Raw genomic sequence first — 11870 nt, forward strand, 5'->3', positions numbered from 1 at the left:
AAAAAAAAAAAAAACTAAAACAGACAAAATTTCTACATTGTTGACATTATGTCAAATACAATGTTACACCCAGTAAACTAAAAACCATCGGAAAACCTTTATGATCATGTATAATTCAGTAAAAGTTTTCGAGTTTCCAACAAACTAACTAACTAACTAACTAACTAAATAGCTAACTAACTAACTAACTAACTAACTAACTAACTAACTAACTAACTAACTAACTAACTAACTAACTAACTAACTAACTAACTAACTAACTAACTAACTAACTTAATAACTAACTAAACTAGTCTATAGTCAAGTCTATAGACTAGTCTAGTCTATAGTCTAGTCCACAGTCTAGTCTATAGTCTAGTCTATAGTCTAGTCTATAGTCTAGTCTATAGTCTAGTCTATAGTCTAGTCTATAGTCTAGTCTATAGTCTAGTCTATAGTCTAGTCTATAGTCTAGTCTGTAGTCTAGTCTATAGTCTAGTCTGTAGTGTATAGTCTAGTCTATAGTATAGTCTATAGTCTAGTCTATAGTCTAGTCTATAGTATAGTCTATAGTCTAGTATATAGTCTAGTCTACAGTCTAGTCTATAACCTGGTCCACAGTTTAGTTTATATTCTATTCTATTGTGTTAGCCATGCCTATTGGCTAGGTTATACTTTAGTTCAAATTTTAATGCATAATATATACGTAGTACCGGCTATTCTACAGTTTATGTAGTCTATAGTCTAGTCTATAGTCTAGTCTATATTCTATTCTATAGTGTAGTCTATAGTCTAGTCTAAAGTCTAATCCATAGTCTAGTCCATAGTCTAATCAATAGTCTAGTCTATAGTCTAGTCTATAATTTAGTCCATAGTCAAGTCTATAGTCTAGTCTATAGTCTAGTCTATAGTCTAGTCTATAGTCTAGTCTATAGTCTAGTCTATAGTCTAGTCTATAGTCTAGTCTATAGTCTAGTCTATAGTCTAGTGTATAATCTAGTCTATAGTCTAGTCTACAGTCTAGTCTATATTCTATAGTCCAGTCTATAGTCTAGTCTATAGTCTAGTGTATAATCTAGTCTATAGCCTAGTCTATAGTCTATAGTCCAGTCTATAGTCTAGTCTATAGTCTAGTCTATAGTCTAGTCTATAGTCTAGTCAATAGTCTAGTCTATAGTCTAATCTATACTCTAGTCTATAGTTTAGTCTATAGTCTAGTCTATAATCTAGTCTATAGTCTAGTCTATAGTCTAGTCTATAGTCTAGTCTATAGTCTAGTCTATAGTCTAGTCTATAGTCTAGTCTATAGTCTAGTCTATAGTCTAGTCTATAGCCTAGTCTTTAGTCCAGTTTATATTCTATTTTTCATTCCGTGTGGTTCTGTCTCATATGCTTTTGTATTGTAAAAGTTTTATGTTTCTAAAATTTTCATTCACTGTCAATTCCCATCTCTGCATTCATTTAAAGCAAACTCTTCTATATGATGATTATTTGCTTGCAATGTTATTATTGTTATTTCTCTTCTTTTAATGTCACACTAACAACGATCATTACTAGCACAACATGCCGAAACATGATTTGATGACGTATTTGCACTTTGCATATCATTGTAATTGTTTTGCTAAAAAATTTTGCATTCTTTCTCTTCCCTTCTTCTCTTCTTTTAATGTCACACTAACAACGATCATTACTAGCACAACATGTTGAAACATGTTTTGATGACGTATTTGCACTTTGCATATCATTGTTATTGATTTGCTCAAATATTTTGCATTCTTTCTCTCTTCCCACTGCAATTATTTTACTTCTTTCGTCACTTCAATAATTGTTCTACTTTTAATAATGTCGCATTGTAAAAGTAGACGTCATCATAGTTGAAGGTTTTTTTAATCTCGCTTAAAGTGTGACTTAAATTTTAAACATTTGCTTTAATTAATAATAAATGTGAAGTGTGTGAAAAATTATAAAAAAAATGTGAAGTGTGTTTGTGTTCTAAAATATTTTGTGTGCAAGGTGTGTGCTAAATTGTGATTCATCTTTAATATGGCTTTCCTCCTGATATCAATGTTGGGGTCTGGTGTTAATGAAATAAAATAATTAAGGTAAATAATTTATTTATCTTTATTTCTTTCTGCGTCGTCTAATTTCTGGCTTTTTATCAAGTAATGTCCTCTTATTTGTTTAAACTTTAAAGTCATTTCTTTTTAAGAGTTTTTGTCATAAATCATGATCATTCATGTCTGTTATTTTTCTGCTGCAAAATTACTATTACTTTTTGCTCCTTTTATTTATAATCTTGTTGTTGTTGTTTTTTTGCTGACTAAAGTCGAGTAATCTCTCTTTACATTTTATTACATACTTATCATTAAAATCACTTTTATCAATTGTAATGATCATTTTTAGCATCATTATCATAATTGTTGATTTTTAGAAACAAGTCATTATTAGTTATATATTTTAATATAATTTTTTTTGTCTTTTGTCTCCTTTCAGGTATGTACTCTAAAGTTTAACTTAATTTAATTTGTTTTGGTAAGTTAAAATTTTTAAAAAATATTTTATAAATTTGATACTCAATGCAATATTTTTTATGCGACTAGTTCAAATTCCACACTATAGTTAATTCTCAAGTCCAGACTATCTAGTTCAGACCACAGTCAAACATAAAGTCTAGATAATAGTCTTGTCTATAGTCCAGTCTACAATCTAGTCTAGACTTAAGTCTTTTCTATAGACCAGAATGTAGTATATTCTGTAGTCAAGATTGTGGTCTGTTCTATATTCCAGATTGTAGTCTATTCTATAATTTATATTATAGTCAATTTAGTATATAGTCCTGACTGAACTCTATTCTATATTTTACATTATAATTTATTCCATAATTCAGGCTATATGTATTCTATTATAAAGTCCAGATAAATTTATCTATTTTATAGTCTTAAGTCGTAATCAAGACCAAACTATAGTCTATTCTGTAGTCTAGACTATGTAGTCTATAAAGTCCAGGCAATAGTCTATTCTATAGTCCAGATAAAAGTATATTCTATAGTCCAGACAAAAGTATATTCTATAGTCCAGACTATAGTCAACTCTATAGTCCAGACTATATTCTACTCCATAGTCCAGACTATAGTTTACCTATAGTCCAGACTATAGTTTACTCTATAGTCCAGACTATAGTTTACTCTATAGTCCAGACTACATTGTACTCTTTAGTCCAGGCTATAACCTATTCTATAGTCCCGACTATAGTCTATAGTATACTCTTTAGTCCAGACTATAGTCTATTCTATAGTCCATACTACATTGTACTCTTTAGTCCAGACTATAACCTATTCTATAGTCCCGACTATAGTCTACTCTATAGTCCCGACTATAGTCTACTCTATAGTCCTGACTATAGTCTACTCTATAGTCCCGACTATAGTCTACTCTATAGTCCCGACTATAGTCTACTCTATAGTCCCGACTATAGTCTACTCTATAGTCCCGACTATAGTCTACTCTATAGTCCAGACTATAGGCTTCTCTATAGTCCTGACTATAGTCTACTCTATAGTCCTGACTATAGTCTACTCTATAGTCCCGACTATAGTCAACTCTATAGTCCTGACTATAGTCTACTCTAGAGTCCCGACTACTCCAGACTATAGTCTACACTATAGTCCAGACTATAGAGTAGACTATAGTCCAAACTATAGACTACTCTATAGTCCTGACTATAGTATACTCTATAGTCCTGACTATAGTATACTCTATAGTCAAGACTATAGTCTACTTTATAGACCTGACTATAGTATATTCTATTCTATAATCCACACTATAGTCTTGTCTATTCTGTAGTCAAGACTATATTCTAGACTATAGTCTATTCTGTAGTCAGCCTATAGTTTATTCAATAGTTCAGGCTGTAGTCAAAACTGAAGTTTATTCAATAATTCAGACTCAAGTCTAGTCTTTAGCCCAATCTGTAGTGTATTCTATAGTCCAGTTTAAAATGTAATCTACAGACTGGTGTAGTATGTAATCTAATCTTGTCTATTGTCTACATTGTAATCTATATGCTAATCTATAGCCTAGTCTATAATACAGTCTACAATTTAGTTTAGACCATACTCTCGTTCAAATTCAAGTAGTTAGTGTAGTACATATCTTTTTTGGTTTAGTCTCACAAGCTTTTAAAATGTTTAGTCTATGGTCTAATCAATAGTCTAGTTTATAGTCTGGTCCATAATCTTGTCTATAGTCTAGCCTTTAGTCTAGTTTATATTCTACATTTTGTTTTTTTTTTTGTTTCACACACTTTTGATTTGTTGAAATTTATTATAATATTTTAAAATTTTACATTTATAAACAAGTCCCATCTCTGCATTACATAAATAGTAATAATTCACTCACAATGTTTTTTTGTTGTTGTTATTATTCTTCTTATTTTAATAACACACTAACAACGATCATTACTAGCACAACATGCCGAAACATGTTTTGATAACGTATTTACACTTTGCATATAATTGTTATTGTTTTGCTAAATAATTTTGCATTCTTTCTCTTCCCTTCTTCTCTTCTTTTAATGTCACACTAACAACGATCATTACTAGCACAACATGTTGAAACATGTTTTGATGATGTATTTACACTTTGCATATAATTGTTATTGTTTTGCTCAAATATTTTGCATTCTTTCTCTCTTCCCACTGCAATTATTTTACTTCTTTCGTCACTTCAATAATTGTTCTACTTTTGAAATTTTCTTATTGTAAAAGTAGACGTCGTCATAGTTGAAGGTTTTTCTTTTTAAAGTTTACTTAAAGTGTGATTTAAATTTTAAATATTTTAAATAATTAAAAATAGATAAAAATGTGAAGTGTGTGCAAATTAATTAATAAACTCATAAAAATTTTAGTAAATTTTTTTTTAAATATGTGAAGTGTGTGTGTGTATGAAGTGCTAAAGTGTGAATCATCTTTAACATGGCTTTCCTGCCGATAGCAAAGTTGGTGTCTGGTGTTAATAAAATTAAATAATTAAGGTAAAAATTTTTTATATTTATTTGTTTATATTACTAAGCCAAAAGTCTGTCAGTTTGTTTTGCGGCGCCAAAATTCTTGATTTTTGAAAAGAGGTTTCTTTTCTTTATAAGATTTTGTATCATGATTATTCATGTTTGTTTTTGATGCTGCAAAAATAAATGACTGTAGTTTTGTCTATATTTTGCTCTTTTTAATTATAACTTGTTGTTGTTGTTTTTTCTCTTGCTCGCTGGGGTTTATTGATCTCTCTTTACATATTATTACGCATCATTAACATCATCATTATCAATCATAATGATATTTATTAGCATCACTATTATTATATTTTTTTCGCTGTCTGTTTAATCATAATGAAGTTAAGCTTTTATTACAGATCATCTTAATTGTCATAATTAAGTTATTTTTAAATCTTTGTCTATTCATACAACTTAATGGAAGAAGCTTTGTTTTTTTTTTCTTTGAAATTTCCATTCAGTTTTATTTTTATGAGTCAGGAGAGGAATTATGAAAATATGCGATTTATATTAATTGTAATCGAAAGTGTTTTTAACATTCAAACAACTTAATGATGAAAAAAGTCGATTTTTTTGAAAATAAGTCATTACAAATTATTTATATCGTTTATGGAACAAAATATTTAACAAGTTTTTTCTTTCTCTTTTCTCTTTGCAGGTATGTAATCAAATTTTTAAACATTTAACATTTTTTGTTGGGTAAGTTGAAATTTTAAAATTTTTTAACAAATTTGAAATGCAACCAAGTGATCTAATTTATAGTCTATAGTCTTATCTAAAGTATCGAATTTTGTCTCTGGTCTAAGTATAGTCTAAACTATAGTCTAGTAAATAGTCCAGACTATATTCTACTCTGCAGTCTACTTTATAGTCTAGTCTAGTGTTTAATCTAGTATATAGTCTAGTCTGTAGTCTACTCTAAAGTCTAGTCTATATTCTAGTATATAAACTATAGACAAGTCTACAGTCTAGTCTATAGTTTAGTCTAAAGTCTTGTCTATAGTCTAGTCTATAGACTATTCTATTGTCTAATCTATAGTCTAATGTATATAATCTAGTCTATAGTCTAATATATAGTCTAGTCTATAGTCTAGTCTAGTCTATAGTCCAGTCTACAGTCTAGTCTATAGCCTAGTCTATAGTCTAGTTTATAGTCTATTGTATTGTCTAGTCTATAGTCTAGTCTATAGTCTAGTCTATAGTCTAGTTTATAGTCTAGTCTATAGTCTAGTTTATAGTCTAGTCTATAGTCTAGTCCATAGTCTAGTCTATAGTTTAGTCTATAGACTAATCTATAGACTAGTCTATAGTCTATAGTCTATTCTATAGTCTAGTCTATAGTCTAGTTTATAGTCTAGTCTATAGTCTAGTCTATAGTCTAGTTTATAGTCTAGTCTATAGTCTAGTCTATAGTCTAGTCTATAGTCTAGTCTATAGTCTAGTCTATAGCCTAGTCTATAGTCTAGTCTATAGTCTAGTCTATAGTCTAGTCTATAGTCAAATCTATAGTCCAGTCTATAGTCTAGTCTATAGTCTAGTCTATAGTCTAGTCTATAGTCTATTGTATAGTCTAGTCTATAGTCTAGTCTATAGTCTAGTCTATAGTCTAGTCTATAGTCTAGTCTATAGTCTAGTCTATAGTCTAGTCTATAGTCTAGTCTATAATCTAGTCTATAGTCTAGTCTATAGTCTAGTCTATATTCTAGTCTATAGTCTAGTCTATAGTCTAGTCTATAGTTTAGTCTATAGTCTAGTCTATAGTCTAGTCTATAGTTAGTCTATAGTCTAGTCTATAGTCTAGTCTATAGTCTAGTCTATAGTCTAGTCTATAGTCTAGTCTATAGTCTAGTCTATAGTCTAGTCTATAGTATAGTCTATAGTCTAGTCTATAGTCTAGTCTATAGTCTAGTCTATAGTCTAGTCTATAGTCTAGTCTATAGTCTAGTCTATAGTCTAGTTTATAGTCTAGTCTATAGTCTAGTCTATAGTCTAGTCTATAGTCTAGTCTATAGTCTGGTCTATTGTCTAGTCTATAGTCAAGTCTATAGTCTAGTCTATAATCTTGTCTGTAGTCTAGTCTATATTCTACTCTATAATCTAGTCTGTAGTCTAGTTTATAGTCTACTCTATGGTCTAGTCTATAATATAGTCTTTAGTCTAGACTATAATCTAGTATAAAGCCAGTCTTGACTTTAGTCGTTTTCGGCACATTTGAATTTTATTTTTTGATCTTTACTCAGTCTAAATAAAGTTGATCATACTGAAGTCCAAATTCTATTCCATCTGTAGTTTTGCTTAAGTTTTTTTAACATTTATTTTTCTTAAATTGCATTTTATTTAACTGCCCAAATTAAAGTATTTCCGGTTCTTAAAGCCAAAAATTAAATACTTATATTTTTGCTTAAATTAACGCCTTCTTCACATTTGCTATTAATTTAAATGAGTGTAACACCCGCCCGATAAACTAAATAAAAACTGAAACATAACACTCGTATTAAAAACCTAAAATCCGGCTAAAATTTTATTTTTTATATATTTTGTCTGCTTTTCTTTATTAAGATTAATGTTAACTGTCAATTTAAAAGCTGTTTAAGAGCAGATAACAAAAACTGACACAAAAACTCTAATAAGTTGAAAAAATTGCTCTAAAACTCCCATATTAATAATAATAATAATATGAAGAAGAAAAAAATTGTGACACAAAATAAAGCTAGTTTAGCCTATTGACATTTAGTGTTATGGGTGATGCTAAAAATTACAATGATGGCAATGCTGATGATGATAATGATAATGTTCAGCTAAATTATAATGATGTTGTAGATGTAGATCAACTCAGAAATTTAATAAAAAGTATAAAAACAAAATAAAGAGGAACTAAATTTCCATAAGAGTATATGGGGATAAACAGTGATGAGAAAAAATATAGCGTTATAACAATAACATTTTTCTCATTTTCACTTCTCAATACAAAGGGTCCTATTAAATGTTAGAAAATTTTTAAACGAAAACTACCAAAGAGAGGATTATGAATTTAATTACTATTTTTTTAACCACCACTGTAGTCGTCTCTCTAATTCGTAAACCAAAAGATACTGATTCATATTAATAAACAAAAAGTAAACTTAACTAGATGAGATAATATTCTGACCCTCTTCCACTGTTGCATGCCTCATAAGCATAAACATTAAATTAAACTTTGATCAATGATCATCACACAGACAATGTGACTGATTGTGTCTGCACTAGTAAGGGAGTGAGAATATGTCAATATGCAGTACAAGGTGGGTGGGGGTGATTACAAAAATTTTACTGACCATTTGGCTCTTCATTCACTCATTCGCTTTTGTTCATTTGATTAATCAAAATAATGATGATGACGACTCTCAACTGGAGGGATGGATGATCATTGTTGATTAACTGTCAATTAGTCTTTTTTTGTTTCACATCGAGAATAGTCTTTTTCTTTTTGGGGGGAAAATTTTGAATGCTTGATTGTCATTTGGAGTTTTAAGGAGAATTTAGTTTTGGAATAATGTTTGGATTTATTCGCAGTTTTTTAATTAATTTAGATTGTACCGAGAAATACTACTCGAGACAAAATAATTTTGGATATCAATCTTTAGACCATTAAAATTAAGGAATTGTAGCCTGATCTAGACTTAAACAGAGTTGTGTTTGAAGCTTTTGTTTTACTTTGACTTTAAGGAAACTTACAATTGAAACTTCAATTGAACTTTGTACAAATAATCTTGACTTTGACTATAAAACTTTGTTTATATAAGACTATAACAAACTTATCTTTACTTAGACCAAACAGAGTCCACAATTGATTCTTGACCTAGATACAACTGATCTAGAAATGTAGAATAATTTAGACACTTTACACTACGTCAGAATAGTGGAACAACTAGTCCATTATTGAGACTTAAATTGAGCTATGAAAAGACTTTTCATTGAAGCCAGAGTTTTGCTGCAAGAAATTGGATTAGATCTAACTTTAGACTACCAAATGATCATCGATTAAAGCTTAACTTTAAATTATTAAAGAACTTATGATTAAGGCTCAGTTTGAACATAGTAGCTTTACTCTTCAAGCTCCTATTAAATTTTACATCAGACTTTTGTTTAGAATAGATAGATCAATGTGTAGTTGATTAGACTTAAGTTGAGACTAGTTTATAGTTTAGACTATAGATCAGTTTAAAGTTTAGACTATAGATCAGTTTAAAATTGAGAATATTGATTAGTTTATAGTTAAGATAATAGATTAGTTTATTGTTCAGATTATAGATCAGTTTATAGTTGAGTCTATGTATGTATATATGTATCTGTATATAGTTGAGACTATAGATCAGTTCATATTTTAGACTATAGATCAGGTTATAGTTTAGGTTAAAGATCAGTCTATAGTTGAGATTGTACATCAGCCTATAGTTAAGGCTATAGGCTGATAAGAATATAGGTCAGTTTATAGTTAAGATTATAGATCTATTGTTTAGATTATTGATCAGTTTATAGTTTAGTCTATACATGTATCAGTATATAGTTGAGACTATAGTTCAGTTTATTGTTTAGATTATGGATCAGTCTATAGTTGAGACTAAACATCAGTCTATAGTTAAAACTATAGACTAAAGTTTAGACTATAGATATAGAGATATTGTTTAGATTATAGATCAGTTAATAGTTGAGTCTATATATGTATCAGTATATAGTTGAGACTATAGATCAGTTTATAGTTTAAACTGTAGATCAGTATATTTATCAGTCTATAATTGAGACTATACATCAGTCTATAGTTAATGGTAAAGATCAGACTATAGTTTAGACTATAGATCAGTTTTTAGTTTAGACTATAGATCAGTTTATAGTTGAGACTATAGATCAGTTTATAAATTCGATTATAGATAAGTCTATAGTTGAGTATATTTATCAGTCTATAGTTGAGACTATAGATCAGTTTATAGTTCAACTGCAAATCAGTTGATAGTACAGATCAGTTCATAGTTGAGACTATAGATCAGTCTATAGTTGAGACTGTAGATCAGTCTATAGTTGAGACTATAGATCAATCTATAGTTGAGACTATAGATCAGTCTATAGTTGAGACTATAGATCAGTCTATAATTGAGACTATAGATCAGTCTTTAGTTGAGACTATAGATCAGTCTTTAGTTGAGACTATAGATCAGTCTATAGTTGAGACTATAGATCAGTCTATAGTTGAGACTATAGATCAGTCTATAGTTGAGACTATAGATCAGTCTATAGTTGAGACTATAGATCAGTCTATAGTTGAGACTATAGATCAGTCTATAGTTGAGACTATAGATCAGTCTATAGTTGAGACTATAGATCAGTCTATAGTTGAGACTATAGATCAGTCTATAGTTGAGACTATAGATAAGTCTATAGTTGAGACTATAGATCAGTCTATAGTTGAGACTATAGATCAGTCTGTAGTTGAGACTATAGATCAGTCTATAGTTGAGACTAAAGATCAGTCTATAGTTTAGACTATAGATCAGTCTATAGTTGAGACTATAAATCAGTCTACAGTTAAGGCTATAGAATAGACCAAAGTTGAGACTATAGATCAGTTTATAGTTGTGGCTATATATGTATTAGTATATAGTTGAGATTATATATCAGACTATAGATTAGTCTATAATTTGGACCATAGATCGCTGTAAAGTTGAGAGTGTAGATCATTTTATAAAACATCGATATTTACCTGTTTTATTGCTTTAAAATGGAAAATATATTCTCTTTATTAATTACTGTTAATTTGAGCATTATAATCTTTTCTGCTTGAGGATGAGTGCAATTTTGTTTTCAAATCTTTCATTCTTTTAATGATTTCTTTTCTGACTGATCAATGTTAAAAGAAATTTCACTTTTTTTCTTTATAAATTAATGGCTGCAATTCATTTTCCTTTTCTTTTTTGGCAAATATTATATTTATGATTTTTCATTTAATTTAATAACTAGTTTATAAATTCAAGATCAGACGTTAACGCTTCGCTTATTAACAACGTGTTTATTTTACTTTATTTTTATTGTATATTTTTTGTAAATTTTTTATTATTGTATTTATTTGTTGTTGTTTTTTTGTCGGTAAATTTAACAGCCCACTAAAAAAAGAAATCACTTTTTTCTTACAAATAGTATTTGAAACAATTACAGACTTTTGATAAATTTATTTCAATTAATTTTTGTTGTAAATCTAGCAAATCTTTGTATTTTTTATTAAAATTACTTTTTATTTTATTTATAATGACTCTTAATATTATTTTCTTTCAGTCTTTTAAAGTCTAGCGCCTTGAATTGTTGTTATTTTTTTCTAAAGAAAAAAGCAAAAATAAGCGCACTTTAACGCCTCACTTACTTTACAAATGCGTTTATAATACTATAAAAACACTTATTTACTACATTTTACTATTGCTTCGAGTGATCTTGCTCTGGTTTTTTTGTTGTTATTGTTGTTGTTGCTCCCAGCAATGTTTCACTCTCATTGATGACGTTTTATGGTCAATTGTTAAATAAAAGATCCCTCTTTTAAGCGCCGTTAATTGAAAACATAACTAATACCCACAATAATTTAATAGCAGTTGTACAACAAAAAAAACTGCTATTGAAAGAGTTTTGCTTATGATCATATTAGTGTAACCAAATACTCTTTTTGAATTCTACTGCTATTTGGGAAGGGGAAGAATAAAGTACTTTTACTTACATTTAGGTGCCTTTTTGTGACAACAAAACATTCCAACTATTGATTTTTCTGAATACAATTTCATATTTATGTTAAGTTTAGTACTTTTTCTTAATAAAGTACTTTTTTGAA

The 11870-nt window shown here is 28.9% G+C and overlaps 1 protein-coding gene across 1 annotated transcript in view; it reads right to left on the reverse strand.

Moving 5' to 3' along the window:
- LOC111686005 (putative phosphatidate phosphatase) overlaps positions 1-11339 on the reverse strand; it is a 16921-nt gene extending 5582 nt beyond the window's left edge. Inside the window, exon 1 of the mRNA XM_046952607.1 lies at positions 10761-11339. The gene's annotated coding sequence lies outside the window, so the exon portion shown is untranslated. The remainder of the gene's footprint in view (positions 1-10760) is intronic.
- Positions 11340-11870: the final 531 nt, after the last annotated feature.

Source organism: Lucilia cuprina, chromosome 5 (assembly GCF_022045245.1).
Source record: "Lucilia cuprina isolate Lc7/37 chromosome 5, ASM2204524v1, whole genome shotgun sequence".
NCBI classification, from domain to species: Eukaryota; Metazoa; Arthropoda; class Insecta; order Diptera; family Calliphoridae; genus Lucilia; species Lucilia cuprina.